We start from the raw sequence: 16,374 nt of genomic DNA, 5'->3' as shown, positions 1-16,374 counted from the left end.
GCCTCTGATTGGTAGAATTAGAAGCCCCCCTCATTCCTTTCCTCTGCTGAATGCGGCCCTTGTCCCCCTCATTACCGCGCTCGTCCCCCTCATTACCGCGCTCGTCTCTCCGGCCCGTCCCGCTCCTTCGCTTATTGTGCTGATGACTCCCGCGCTCTGGATTTCTGCCAGCACTAATGTTGTATCTTCTCCATCCCCCTCATCTGCAGGTGGAAGACCCCAGCCAGCCCAACGACGAGGGTCTCACAGCCCCCCACACCGCCGTGTGCGCCCCCCACACCGAGATCGTCCAGTTCCTCGTCCAGTTCGGAGTGAAGGTAAACGCAGCAGACAGCGCCGGCTGCTGCCCCGAATATCGGCTCGCATTAAAGGGGTCGGCAGAAAACCCCCCATCCCTTGTTAGAGGCCTGAGAGCACTTATTAAGCACTACCCCGCCCCCCCGGCCAGATTGCATCAATGGGAGAAAAAGAAAAAAAAATCTTGGCCCAAGAAATAGAAAAGTTGAGCCCCCGAGGGTCTGGGTGATTGAGGACAGACGGTCTAGTTTTTCAGGGGGTTTTCTGTGGCGGTTTCTGTCGTTTTCTCCGCTTGGTGTCGCTGTCAGGACCCCGCTGCACTGCGCCGACTCCTGCAACAACGTCCAGGTGTGTAAGTTCCTGGTGGAGTCCGGAGCCGCCGTGTGCGCCATGACCTACAGCGACCGCCAGAGGGCGGCAGACAAGTGCGAGGAGATGGAGGAGGCTACAGCCAGTGCTCCCAGCTCCTGTACGCAGTGGCGTACCGCCAATGGCGGCAGACCACGCGACTGCTATGGGGCCCGTGAGCCGGGGGGTTCCCATAGCAGTCCAGGGGTGGACATACCGCCGCCGGTGCAGCAGCGCCGGGTCTCCACCATGCAGCTGCTCCCTGCACGCGGCGGTCAGGGAGCGATCCCTGCAGCTCCGCTGCTGTCAGGAGGAGAATAGCCGCGGAGCTGGAGGGTTCGTCCTCTGCTTCCTCCCTGACCCAGGCGCGCGCAGCTTGATGACGTCATCATGCAGCGCGCGCCTGGGTCAGGAAGAAAGCTGCCGGCAACCAGGAGGATGCTGCAGGCGAGCGAGCTGAGGTAAGTTGTTCTTTTTTTTTTTTTTTTTTTTTTTTTTTTACTGAAATGCTGGGGAGGGGAGGTGGGTGGAGGAATGATGGGGCTGGGAAGAGCAATAATGGGGCTGATGGGGCTGGGGAGAGGAATAATGGGGTTGATGGGGCTGGGGAGAGGAATAATGGGGTTGATGGGGCTGGGGAGAGCAATAATGGGGATGGGAAGAGGAATGATGGGGCTGGGGATGGCTACGGAGAGGTATGATGGGGCTTTGGGGAGCAATGATGGGGATGGTGGGGCTGGGGAGAGCAATGATGGGATGGTGGGGCTGGGGTGAGCAATAATGGAGTTGATGGGGCTGGGGAGAGGAATAATGGAGTTGATGGAGCTGGGGAGAGGAATGATGGGATGATGGGGCTGGGGAGAGCAATAATGGGGCTGATGGGGCTAGGGAGAGGAATGATGGGGCTGGGAAGAGCAATAATGGGGCTGATGGGGCTGGGAAGAGCAATAATGGGGCTGGGGAGAGGAATGATGCGGCTGGGAAGAGCAATAATGGGGCTGATAGGGCTGGGGAGAGCAATGATGGGGATGGTAGGGAAGGGGAGAGCAATGACGTGTTGCTGGGAGCAAGCAATGATGAGGGTGCTGGGACAAAGCAATGGTGGGGGCCTGGGAGAGAGCAATTATGCGGGGCTGGGAGAGAGCAATGATAGGGGTGCTGGGAGAGCGCAATGATGGGGGTGCTGGGAGAGAGCAATGATGGGGGGGGCTGGGAGAGAGCATTGATGGAGGTGCTGGGACAGAGCAATGATGGGAGTGCTGGGAGAGAGCAATGATGGGGGTGGTGGGACAGAGCAATGATGCGGGTGCTGAGAGAGCGCAATGATGGGAGTGCTGGGAGAGCGAATTGATGGGGGTGCTGGAAGAGCGCAACGATGAGGGTGCTGGGACAGAGCAATGACGGGGGTGCTGGGAGACAGTAATGATGGGGGTGCTGAGAGAGAGCAATGATGGAGGTGGTGGGAGAGAGCAATGATGGGGGTGCTGGGAGACAGTAATGATGGGGGTGCTGAGAGAGAGCAATGATGGAGGTGGTGGGAGAGAGCAATTGCGAGGGTGCTGGGAGAGAGTAATGATGGGGTGCTGGTAGAGAGCAATGATGGGGGTTTCACTTTGCTTGTACTGTAAAGCCTTGTATGTTTTCCGTGTGCACATAGCCTTACAGTTAATTGGGGAGAGTCACAGAGACTGAATAATTTATTTTATTGGCCGGTGCAGATTATAGTTAATGGGGGGCACAGTGCTGCTTATCACTTTATATTTTGATTACTAAGTGGCTAATAGTATATTAATGGGGGGGTGTTACATATCTGTATTCGAGGACGCAGAGCGGGGGAGACACATGTATGCAGACAATATCTGACCTTGTTATTTTTAGGGCTGTACTGATCATCGTGGCTGGGAGATGTCGACATGAAGGTCTGACCAGATGGAGAAGAAGCAGCAGAAACCGGCTCTGATCAGATGAGACGTCTGCGGTAAGTGCCTGGATGTAAATATTATTCTGTATCTGCACTGTGTGACTTGCAGTGATGATGTTATCTGTAAAATCCCTTAGGCTGCATTCTCACATTTGTGTGAAATGTCCGTGTGCTGCCAGATCTTTTTATCGGATGGTCCACGGACTCGTACAGTTTTATAGATCCATTCACACATCCATGAAAATCACGGATCTGAGAATGAGATCTAAGAGGGCAGAGAATGTCCTGTTCTGATCCGATTTTGAGGATTAGAATAGGACATGCTCAATGCGTCAGTAAAACAGGCCAGCACACCGACACTGCGCACAGATGCAGGAATGTAGCCTTATTATGTACAGCACAGTCCCTTAGTATATAGTGTACTCATTATGTATAGAGCCGTCCCTTATTATGTACCATCCTCTCTAGCGGCTCACAGTTGGGGGATCATACTGTGTTGGGGTCAGCATACTTTACCCTGGGAGTTGAGTTGGGGTACAGTAGGGTCATTATACTGTGCATATGGAGGAATTCACCATGGGAGTTTCATACTGTGTTTGGGGGGCCCTTTTTTTGGCATCACACTTTATGGGGCAATGAAAGAGAGATCTAGGACGTCAGCAGGAGGAAAATTACTATGTAAAGGATAGAAAGTTGTGAGATCTGATCTTTGGTGACCCCGACAATTATTTACATTTTTTTTTGGGGGGGGGGGGGGGCCCAATTAGAGCTTCTGCTATGGGGCCCCATGATTCCTATGTACGCCCCTGCCTGTACAGTAAGTACAGACAATCCACCTAGCCACGTACAAGACATCGTTCACACTTACCTGGCATTTTTTACATTTTCTTAAATGCATATATTTTAATTTTATTAAAAATGGGATTTATTAAATTTTTTGCGTCTGACATCTGCGGAATGAGTTAACTGAGAATTTATCAGTGAGCTTGCAGCTTTTTTTTTTAAGCTGTCATTTTACTGAGCCTACATGAAAGCTGAGCAGAACTTTGTGTCAGTGAGAGGAGCTCACTGACAGGTCCTCAGTTGACTCATTCCACAGCCACTTAAAAGGCCTGTAAAAGCCAAACTGTGAAAAATTTTAATGGAACCAATTTGCAAAAAATATTTGGCTCAAAAATAAATGCATTTAAATACAAAAGAAAGTCCCCAAAGGTGACCATAACATTTAAAGGGGAAATGCCCGCTCAAACCAGATCCCTATGGTTAGAGACTTCCTGGACACAGCCCTGCTCAGAGTGGAAAAACATGGCTGCTCTGGTACAGAAACAGCGCCACATCTGCTCACAGCCGGTATTGCAGGACCCTGAGCTGTAATACCAAATACAACCCATGGGTCAGGGTGGCGCTGTTTTCCGTAACAATTATTTAAATGTTTTTATTTCCTGACGAAGTAAATGGTGAAGAATAAAAACGCAAGGTATATAAGAAAGCGAGTGCAGTTTATTCCGGGCGGGATGCTGAAGCTTCGATCCCCATGGTGCGAGCCTCCATGTGAGGCCGGTGTGGGGACTCGCCTCCTCTCCTGCCTGGAGGGCGCACATTAGCGGCCGCTGTAGGCGGATTAGGATGAACGGCTGGAATGTGCTGGATTATAGGGCCCCGGCTCTCACCGCTCCGGGCTGAGACAATAATCGTCTGCGCGCTGATTCCATCACTCAGAGGCGAACGCCCAGTAACCCTGTACGGCCGGGTCTGCGAGTCACTATAGCGGCAGGATGGGCCCTGAACACTGTCAGGAGTCAGTCATAGCAGGGGTCCTCCAAGTCACAGCTGCTACCTACAGGGCACCACGTCCAAGCCCAGAGGCCGGTAACTGACCTCCTCCCAGCGAGTGAGGCCGCACCCAGCGGAGGCCATACAGGAACAGAAGGGAGGCCATTGTAGAGCAAGTGCCCGGAAATGTGGCATCCAGAGAAGTCACCGCATACAAGCGCCCAGAGCTGAGCCCTCATCTAAGCCCAAAACAGGTTTAAGACGAGGAGGGGTTAATGCAGGAGAAAAACAGCTCAAATAATGATGGCAATACCGCCACTCATACCAGTATCATAGCAGTTATATTCTTACACAGGGGCAGTATCATAGCAGTTATATTCTTATACAGGGGCAGTATCATAGCAGTTATATTCTTATACATAGTAGCAGTATTATAGCAGTTATATTCTTATACTGGAGCAGTATTATAGCAGTTATATTCTTATACATAGTAGCAGTATTATAGTAGTTGTATTCTTATACAGGGGCAGTATTATACCAGTTATATTCTTGTACATAGTAGCAGTATTATAGTAGTTATATTCTTATACAGGGGCAATATCATAGCAGTTATATTCTTGTACATAGGAGCAGTATTATAGTAGTTATATTCTTGTATATAGGGGCAGTATTATAGTAGTTGTATTCTTGTACATACGGAGCAGTATTATAGCAGTTATATTCTTGTACATAGGGGGCAGTATTATAGTAGTTATATTCTTGTACATAGGAACAGTATTATAGTAGTTGTATTCTTGTACATAGAGGGCAGTATTATAGTAGTTGTATTCTTGTACATAGGGAGCAGTATTATCGCAGTTATATTCTTGTACATAGGGAGCAGTATTATAGTCGTTGTATTCTTTTACATATGAATTTTCTTCTGTTGGGCAAATTGTATGAAATTCTGCTAGGTAGTCCTCGGTATTCATGTGCTCTGTATAACCCCATCCCCACCACTGACTGGAGGAAAGCTGCCGATCAGTGGTGTGAGTGGGGTTATACAAAGCTCAGCATTCAGAGAACTACTAGAGCTGCAGCAGATAAAACACTGATTTTATCAAAATAGCAGTAAGCAGCAAAAAGCGTGAGATATCACTGTAATCAGGGTCTCACCCCTTATATCATGCTGCTCTCAGATGGGGCATCTAAAACCGGGTGGCAGATTCCCTTACGATTTAACAGCACTTTCTGATGACTTTTTAGAATAAGGAGAACTATATAAGGAATAATTGCCACTCATTATACACTCCTGAGTGTACATGAATGTATGGGGAGTGTACATTATATGATGGGTCTCCTGCATTTTTTCTCTACATTATAAGCCTCAGCATTTACCTTTTCTGTGCTCTGCTTTTTCTCCCTCCATCTCCCCCTTCCATAGGTTTATAGGGGCATCGCAGACATTTTTGTTGAAATGAACCTGTCGCGTTCCTCCCGGTAGCGTTCGACTTCCAGTCACTGGGGCGGCACTGCTCTGTGTATAGAAAGTGGCGCCTGTAACTGCGACCCCTGTAGTGACTGATGGCAGCTCAGCATTAGGGCCGGCTGTCAATCAGGGCTGGGGGCACGGTGACAGCCGTCACTCTCTATACACAGAGCGGTGACTGAACCAGTGCCGCCCCCATGACTGATACCCAAACGCTACCAGGTACGATAAAGTTCATTTCCTCCTGGCAGAGGGAGTCTAAATGCCGGCACCGGGCAGGTTCAGAATGCTATTAACCTGCAGAGTAACCCCATATCTACAGGTTGATAACGTTTTTTCACGTGACAGGTTCCCTTCCCTTCTCCCACAGATTTAGCCGATATTGAGAGTGAATGATTAGTGCAGGAGACCAAAAAATGTGTTTTAAGTGACAAAAGAAGAAGGTTTATCTGATAATGTATATTACAAAGTGTCTTATCTTTACTTGCACTATTGATTAATGAAATCAGGTTAGGCTGGAGCAGGAGCACAGTGATAGGACAATCAGAGGGAGACACGGGCAGATCGTGCTGCAGCTTATTCTAGTAAGGAGTTTATCTCTACACAACCATATCACTGCCACTGCTTCTGAACATGTGCTGAATGGAAAGCGGGAATCCCTCCCGCCTGTGTGCGATGTGTACGTGAGCAGTCAGTGCAGCATTCTCTACCCACTAGCTGAGAGATAACTGAAGCTTAGCGCTAGAGCCTGCAGAGGGGAGAACTGGTGACAATTGCAGGACACACAGGGGCCAGAATAGAATATACACATAGCAGTATCCATCTGACATGACTGTTATGCCCTCAATATAACATTCATTGTGTACGCTGTCCATCAGTGTACAAGCTGTGGGGATCTGGCCGAGGCCGGCAGTACCAGGCGCACACACTTATATGGATCTTGCTGTGAAGGGGCGTCAGCGCCCCAGTGAGCACCATGGACCATTTGTTCTGTTAATTGGGAGGACCAATAACGTAATGCAGTAAAGTACCTGTACATTATCTGATAATGCCCTGTATATTATGTACTTACATTATTATTGCTATTATTACATACAGTTTTTACAGTACAGACTCATTTCTTGTTACATCATTTAGATGAAAAAGCGAGGTCTGGTTGCCACAGATGCCACATATACTGCCCTGTTCAACGCCTGCGCGGAGTCGCCATGGAAAGACTCGGGTCTGCAGCACGCACTGAAGCTGCGGAAAGAATTGATGGACAAGAACATTGAGCTTAATCCCATCACTTACCGGAGCTCGCTGAAGGTCTGCACACTGAGCTCAGGACTGCAAGGGAGCTGTGAGCTATTTAAGGTAAGTCAAGGTCACAGTCCTGGTCACCCACAATGGAGTCCTTATAAGATGCCCCTATCGTAGATTAACCGGGAGGGAACAGCATCATTGTAATCATTCCACGGGGAATCACCAGTGCACCATGTCTGGCCGGGGACTTAGCCGCCATCAGAAGGCACCACCAGAGTTCAGTTCTTCTGTGGGGACCAGGGGGTCACTTACTAAATTCGAGAAAGGTGGACAGCTTTGAACTATCTGCTACTGCGACGCCCTCCCTGAGCGGTGGGGTTACTCGATGCCGGACAATATATGGTGGGGGTATGTGGGTGTCGTCGTGGCCGCGACCCAGTCCGTGCCCAGGGCTGTCACATAAAAAGAATGGGCTATTGGATGAGTGGATGTTCGACTACGCCACCTGTGGTTTCTGGTGATGGCCACCAGCGCTGCAGCAGTCCTCTGAGGCTGATGTTCTGACAGCTTGGTTGGTACTACTCCCCACAGGTGGAGTAAGCCTCAGGGCAGTTTGGAGGATCTGGGGAGTTGTGGTGGGTGCAGTGCCGCGCAGGAATGAGCAAACGGAGGCAGTATGTGAAGTCATCCAAGATTTACTCACTTTGATGAAGTAGCAGCTGCAAAGCTTCTCTCTGCTTCTCGTGGCGCGCTGCGGCCACCAGGAAGGGGTTCAGCACTTCCTAGGTAGATCAGGAGCACCTGTCAAGACCCCGCTGGGGTGTTCCTTTCTTTCCTAGATTCTCCCACTGAGTCCTCTCCTGACGGTATGTGATGTAAACGTGGAGTAAGGCCGGGTCCCACTAGATATACACAGGTTGAGAGATACAGGTGGCGACTCCGCTGCGTCCGTATCCCCCTGGGATCCACTAAGCCTCCGGGCTTTTCTAACGATGACGTGAAGTACACTGTCAGATATCGGGGGCCGGTCCCCTCTTGCGGCAGGAGTCCCTCAGGCTAGGCCAGAGTGAAGAATACAGGTGGCGACTCCGCTCCATCCGTACCCTCCTGGGATCCTTTCGTCTGTGGAGCCTATCTCCTCTGCTCCCCTCCTGGGCCTTCTTGATTGGACTCTGACCGGGGACAGAGCTAGCTATAACTCAACTCTGCCCCAACCCCCCGTCTCGAGGCCTGAGACCGGGAACCGTGACCCCTGAGCCGGCCGCAGCTTTGTGCTGACTGACCTTCCCAAGGAACCACGACAAAAGACTAGGTTATAAAGATGGCCGCTGTATATATATGATGCTAAAGTAAAGTGCTTCCTCCACCCTCACCCACTACATGGTTCCCACCATCTTTGGTTCCTCCCCATCTCCTCTATCGCGGGCCGGGGCAGCACCCTGGTGCATTTAGGCCCCCTACAGCAGAGGTCTCCAACCGCCGGTCCGCGGACCAGGACCGGGCCGTTGGGGTTTTTCAGCCGGTCCGCGGCGCCGCTGACCAGGGCCGGCGTCAGCACCCGGGCAAATGCCGGGGCTCTGAGCAGGCAGAGGGGCCCACTGGCGGTCGCGCACCCCGCTGGGCTATGGGCGGAGGAGAGGAGAGCGGTGTCAGCGCCCGCCCTTCTCCGCCGCTTGCTCAGGGCCCCGGCAGCCCGATACTTACCTCTCCCCGTGCCTCCGCAGATCAGCTGTCTTCCTGCTCTGCGCTCCCTGTGACGTCTCAGGTCAGAGGGCGCGGTGACGTCTTTACACCGCGCCCTCCCCTGAGCCGTCACAGGGAGCGCTGAGTGGGAAGAAACGACAACGCTGGAGTTCGGAGCCGAGCAGCGAGCGGCGGGCAGCAGGTAGCAGGTGAGGAGAAGGGAGGTGAGTATTTGATTTTTTTTTTTAATGTATGGAGGCATGGGGCAGTATAAAGAGGGGAGGGGGGGCATCCTGCTTGGGGCATTATAAAGAGGAGGGGTGACAGCCTGCATGGGGCATTATAAGGTGGGGAACAGCCTGCATGGGGCATTATAAAGAGGGGGGGATTCCTGCTTGGGGCATTATAATGAGGAGGGGTGACAGCCTGCATGGGGCATTATAAGGTGGGGACCAGCCTGCATGGGACATTATAAGGTGGGGAACAGCCTGCATGGGGCATTATAAGGTGGGGAACAGCCTGCACGGGGCATTATAAAGAGAGGGGGGGACATCCTGCATGGGGCAGTATAAAGAGGAGGGGTGACAGCCTACATGGGGCAGTATAAAGAGGAGGGGTGACAGCCTACATGGGGCAGTATAAAGAGGAGGGGTGACAGCCTACATGGGGCAGTATAAAGAGGAGGGGTGACAGCCTGCATGGAGCATTATAAAGAGGAGGGGTGACAGCCTGCATGGGGCATTATAAAGAGGAGGGGTGACAGCCTGCATGGGGCAGTATAAAGAGGAGGGGTGACAGCCTACATGGGGCAGTATAAAGAGGAGGGGTGACAGCCTGCATGGAGCATTATAAAGAGGAGGGGTGACAGCCTGCATGGGGCATTATAAAGAGGGGGGGTGACAGCCTGCATGGGGCATTATAAAGAGGAGGGGTGACAGCCTGCATGGGGCAGTATAAAGAGGAGGGGTGACAGCCTGCATGGGGCATTATAAAGAGGGGGGGCAGCCTGTATGGGGCATTATGTGGGGGGTAACAGCCTGCATGGAGCATTAAAAGGGGGGGCCTGCATGGGGCATTATAAGGTGGGGAACAGCCTGCATGGGGCATTATAAGGTGGGGAACAGCCTGCACGGGGCATTATAAAGAGAGGGGGGGACATCCTGCATGGGGCAGTATAAAGAGGAGGGGTGACAGCCTACATGGGGCAGTATAAAGAGGAGGGGTGACAGCCTACATGGGGCAGTATAAAGAGGAGGGGTGACAGCCTGCATGGGGCAGTATAAAGAGGAGGGGTGACAGCCTGCATGGAGCATTATAAAGAGGAGGGGTGACAGCCTGCATGGGGCATTATAAAGAGGGGGGGTGACAGCCTGCATGGGGCAGTATAAAGAGGAGGGGTGACAGCCTGCATGGGGCAGTATAAAGAGGAGGGGTGACAGCCTGCATGGGGCAGTAAAAAGAGGAGGGGTGACAGCCTGCATGGGGCATTATAAAGAGGGGGGGCAGCCTGTATGGGGCATTATGTGGGGGGTAACAGCCTGCATGGAGCATTAAAAGGGGGGGGGCCTGTATGGGGCATTATGTGGGGGGGAACAGCCTGCATGGAGCATTATAAGGGGGGGGGCAGCCTGTATGGGGCATTATGTGGGGGTAACAGCCTGCATGGAGCATTAAAAGGGAGGGGCCTGTATGGGGCATTATGTGGGGGGTAACAGCCTGCATGGAGCATTATAAGGGGGGGACAGCCTGTATGGGGCATTATGTGGGGGGTAACAGCCTGCATGCAGCATTATATGGGGACCGGTATCCTGTATGGAGCGTTATATGGGGGCCAGTATCCTGTATGGAGCGTTATATGGGGGCCAGTATTCCGTATGGAGCCTTATATGGGGGCCAGTATTCCGTATGGGGTCTTATATGGGGGCCAGTATTCCGTATGGGGCCTTATATGGGGGCAAGTATTCCGTATGGGGCCTTATATGGGGGCAAGTATTCCGTATGGGGCCTTATATGGGGGCAAGTATTCCGTATGGGGCCTTATATGGGGGCCAGTATTCCGTATGAAGCGTTATATGGGGGCCAGTATTCCGTATGGGCGTTATATGGGGACCAGTATTCCGTATGGAGCCTTATATGGGGGCCACTATTCTGTGTGGAGCGATTCACCGGTTTCTGAGCTATTGTAGAATTTACAATAGATATCACTCATGAAGTGAAATCTTTGCATTGTACTTATATATTGTATTATATATATTTATATATTATATATATATATTGTATTATATATATATTTCTCCGCCGTATCTCTGCATCATGAATCGTGGTATGTGTTAAAGGGGCCCACTGAGACTCTTTCGCCCGGGGCCCAGAAAAACCTGGAGCCGGCCCTGCCGCTGACAGCTAGCTCCGCGGCCCTGCGCCCTGGTCAGAACTCGCTCTGTGTGGATTTATAATGTTTTCTGCCATAGCCATGACAGCTCGCAGCTCCCGGCAGAGAACATTATGCAGGACGGGGTGGGGCGTCGGGCGGGTCTTAGTGACGCAGCCCTCCACAGCACAGCATGGTACCTGTTGTACGTCACGGGGCGGGTCTTAGTGACGCGGCCCTCCTGCACAGCATGGTCTGTTCCTGACGGGGTGGGGCGGCAGGCTCTCCTCACTGACACGCCCCCGGCAGAACATGTTATGTGGGGCGTGCTGGGGCAGCAGACTGGCTTCAGTGACGCGGCTCCCGGTACCGGTGTTCAGTGTGTAGCGCTGCTAAACAGCAGCGCTGTATACACTGACGCTCAATGTACAATGCTGCTACTTAGCAGCGCTGTACACCGAGGTCCCGCCAGCATCCTCCCCATACAGCTCCACCCCTCCATAACCCCACCCCCATATGACCAAAGCCCCGCCCCCACCCCCACCGGGCCATGGAAAACTGGTCTTGCTTAAAGCCGGTCCCTGGTGCAAAAAAGGTTGGGGACCTCTGCCCTACAGGACAGGAGTGGTGTAGTGTTGAGTGTGAAGTAGGGTCTTGTGTGATGCTCCATCCTTACCTGAGAGAGGAGATACCACACCTCTTTCTGAGGTGCAGTACCCCTGTGGCAACTGAACCCTCAGGGGCGCCACACTACCAACACATTCACTGTCAGCTTAAGAGATAGAAAGATGGTGCTGGGGTGTAAATTTTCAGCTAGTTAGTATGTCACCTGTTAGGGGGGCACAGGGACCCCACCAGGGGCGTTCTGGCCCACCGGAGGATCAGGAAATCCCCCGGTGGGCCCTGGGTCCCATTGGCCACGCCCCCAAGCCCCGCCCCCTACCCCCCCTGGGCCCTGTACAGAGAACAGAGGGCCCCCCTGGTTCGCTTATCATATTGGCAGCACTGTATGGGCCCTTTCAGGTATATATTATTGGAGGCAGCAGAATGTATGGGCTCCTGACAGGTATATATTATTGGAGCCAGCAGAATCTAAGGGCTCCTGTCAGGTATATATTATTGGAGGCAGGAGAATGTATGGGCTCCTGTCAGGTATATATTATTGAAGGCAGCAGAATGTATGGGCTCCTGACAGGTATATATTATTGGAGGCTGCAGAATATATGGGCTCCTGTCAGGTATATATTATTGGAGGCAGCAGAATGTATGGGCTCCTGTCAGGTATATATTATTGGAGGCAGCAGAATCTATGGGATCCTGTCAAGTATATATTATTGGAGTCAGGAGAATGTATGGGCTCCTGTCAGGTATATATTATTGGAGGCAGCAGAATGTATGGGCTCCTGTCAGGTATATATTATTGGAGGCAGGAGAATGTATGGGCTCCTGTCAGGTATATATTATTGAAGGCAGCAGAATGTATGGGCCCTTTCAGGTATATATTATTGAAGGCAGCAGAATGTATGGGCTCCTGACAGGTATATATTATTTTAGCCAGCAGAATCTAAGGGCTCCTGTCAGGTATATATTATTGAAGGCAGCAGAATGTATGGGCTCCTGTCAGGTATATATTATTGGAGGCAGGAGAATGTATGGGCTCCTGTCAGGTATATATTATTGAAGGCAGCAGAATGTATGGGCTCCTGACAGGTATATATTATTGGAGGCTGCAGAATGTATGGGCTCCTGTCAGGTATATATTATTGGAGGCAGGAGAATGTATGGGCTCCTGTCAGGTATATATTATTGGAGGCAGGAAAATGTATGGGCTCCTGTCAAGTATATATTATTGGAGGCAGGAAAATGTATGGGCTCCTCTCAGGTATATATTATTGAAGGCAGGAGAATGTATGGGCTCCTGTCAGGTATATATTATTGGAGGCAGGAGAATGTATGGGCTCCTGTCAGGTATATATTATTGGAGGCAGCAGAATCTATGGGCTCCTGTCAGGTATATATTATTGGAGGCAGCAGAATGTATGGGCTCCTGTCAGGTATATATTATTGGAGGCAGCATAATGTATGGGCTCCTGTCAGGTATATATTATTGGAGGCAGCAGAATGTATGGGCTCCTGTCAGGTATATATTATTGGAGGCAGCAGAATGTATGGGCTCCTGTCAGGTATATATTATTGGAGGCAGCAGAATGTATGGGCTCCTGTCAGGTATATATTATTGGAGGCAGCAGAATCTATGGGCTCCTGTCAGGTATATATTATTGGAGGCAGCAGAATCTATGGGCTCCTGTCAGGTATATATTATTGGAGGCAGCAGAATGTATGGGCTCCTGTCAGGTATATATTATTGGAGGCAGCAGAATGTATGGGCTCCTGTCAGGTATATATTATTGGAGGCAGCAGAATCTATGGGCTCCTGTCAGGTATATATTATTGGAGGCAGCAGAATGTATGGGCTCCTGTCAGGTATATATTATTGGAGGCAGCAGAATGTATGGGCTCCTGTCAGGTATATATTATTGGAGGCAGCAGAATGTATGGGCTCCTGTCAGGTATATATTATTGGAGGCCGCAGAATGTATGGGCTCCTGTCAGGTATATATTATTGGAGGCTGCAGAATGTATGGGCTCCTGTCAGGTATATATTATTGGAGGCTGCAGAATGTATGGGCTCCTGTCAGGTATATATTATTGGAGGCAGCAGAATGTATGGGCTCCTGTCAGGTATATATTATTGGAGGCAGCAGAATGTATGGGCTCCTGTCAGGTATATATTATTGGAGGCAGCAGAATGTATGGGCTCCTGTCAGGTATATATTATTGGAGGCAGCAGAATGTATGGGCTCCTGTCAGGTATATATTATTGGAGGCAGCAGAATGTATGGGCTCCTGTCAGGTATATATTATTGGAGGCCACAGAATGTATGGGCTCCTGTCAGGTATATATTATTGGAGGCCGCAGAATGTATGGGCTCCTGTCAGGTATATATTATTGGAGGCTGCAGAATGTATGGGCTCCTGTCAGGTATATATTATTGGAGGCTGCAGAATGTATGGGCTCCTGTCAGGTATATATTATTGGAGGCAGCAGAATGTATGGGCTCCTGTCAGGCATATATTATTGGAGACAGCAGAATGTATGGGCTCCTGTCAGGTATATAGTATTGGAGGCAGCAGAATGTATGGGCTCCTGCCAGGTATATATTATTGGAGGCAGGAGAATGTATGGGCTCCTGTCAGGTGTATATTATTGGAGCCAGCAGAATCTATGGGCCCCTGTCAAGTATATATTATTGAAGGCATGAGAATGTATGGGCTCCTGTCAGGTATATATTATTGGAGGCAGCAGAATCTATGGGCCCCTGTCAGGTATATATTATTGGAGGCAGCAGAATCTATGGGCCCCTGTCAGGTATATATTATTGGAGGCAGGAGAATGTATGGGCTCCTGTCAGGTATATATTATTGGAGGCAGGAGAATGTATGGGCTCCTGTCAGGTATATATTATTGGAGGCAGGAGAATGTATGGGCTCCTGTCAGGTATATATTATTGAAGGCAGCAGAATGTATGGGCTCCTGACAGGTATACATTATTGGAGGCAGCAGAATCTATGGGCTCCTGTCAGGTATATATTATTGGAGGCCACAGAATCTATGGGCTCCTGTCAGGTATATATTATTGGAGGCAGCAGAATGTATGGGCTCCTGTCAGGTATATATTATTGGAGCCAGCAGAATCTAAGGGCTCCTGTCAGGTATATATTATTGGAGGCAGGAGAATGTATGGGCTCCTGTCAGGTATATATTATTGGAGGCAGGAGAATGTATGGGCTCCTGTCAGGTATATATTATTGGAGGCAGCAGAATGTATGGGCCCCTGTCAGGTATATATTATTGGAGCCAGCAGAATCTATGGGCTCCTGTCAGGTATATATTATTGAAGGCAGCAGAATGTATGGGCTCCTGTCAGGTATATATTATTGGAGGCAGGAGAATGTATGGGCTCCTGTCAGGTATATATTATTGGAGGCAGGAGAATGTATGGGCTCCTGACAGGTATATATTATTGGAGGCAGGAGAATGTATGGGCCCTTTCAGGTATATATTATTGAAGGCAGCAGAATGTATGGGCTCCTCTCAGGTATATATTATTGGAGGCAGGAGAATGTATGGGCTCCTGTCAGGTATATATTATTTTAGCCAGCAGAATCTAAGGGCTCCTGTCAGGTATATATTATTGGAGGCAGGAGAATGTATGGGCTCCTGTCAGGTATATATTATTGGAGGCAGCAGAATGTATGGGCCCCTGTCAGGTATATATTATTGGAGCCAGCAGAATCTATGGGCTCCTGTCAGGTATATATTATTGAAGGCAGCAGAATGTATGGGCTCCTGTCAGGTATATATTATTGGAGGCAGGAGAATGTATGGGCTCCTGTCAGGTATATATTATTGGAGGCAGGAGAATGTATGGGCTCCTGACAGGTATATATTATTGGAGGCAGGAGAATGTATGGGCCCTTTCAGGTATATATTATTGAAGGCAGCAGAATGTATGGGCTCCTGACAGGTATATATTATTGGAGGCTGCAGAATGTATGGGCTCCTGTCAGGTATATATTATTGGAGGCAGGAGGATGTATGGGCTCCTGTCAGGTATATATTATTGGAGGCAGCAGAATGTATGAGCTCCTGTCAGGTATATATTATTGGAGGCAGGAAAATGTATGGGCTCCTCTCAGGTATATATTATTGAAGGCAGGAGAATGTATGGGCTCCTGTCAGGTATATATTATTGGAGGCAGGAGAATGTATGGGCTCCTGTCAGGTATATATTATTGGAGGCAGCAGAATTTATGGGCTCCTGTCAGGTATATATTATTGGAGGCAGGAGAATGTATGGGCTCCTGTCAGGTATATATTATTGGAGGCAGCAGAGTGTATGGGCTCCTGTCAGGTATATATTATTGGAGGCAGCAGAATGTATGGGCTCCTGTCAGGTATATATTATTGGAGGCAGCATAATGTATGGGCTCCTGTCAGGTATATATTATTGGAGGCAGCAGAATGTATGGGCTCCTGTCAGGTATATATTATTGGAGGCAGCAGAATCTATGGGCTCCTGTCAGGTATATATTATTGGAGGCAGCAGAATCTATGGGCTCCTGTCAGGTATATATTATTGGAGGCAGCAGAATGTATGGGCTCCTGTCAGGTATATATTATTGGAGGCAGCAGAATCTATGGGCTCC

This window comes from Phyllobates terribilis, unplaced genomic scaffold (assembly GCF_046119375.1).
Source record: "Phyllobates terribilis strain yellow unplaced genomic scaffold, ASM4611937v1 Scaffold_314__1_contigs__length_2217976, whole genome shotgun sequence".
Taxonomy (NCBI): domain Eukaryota; kingdom Metazoa; phylum Chordata; class Amphibia; order Anura; family Dendrobatidae; genus Phyllobates; species Phyllobates terribilis.
Note: the sequence above shows the minus strand (reverse complement) of the source record.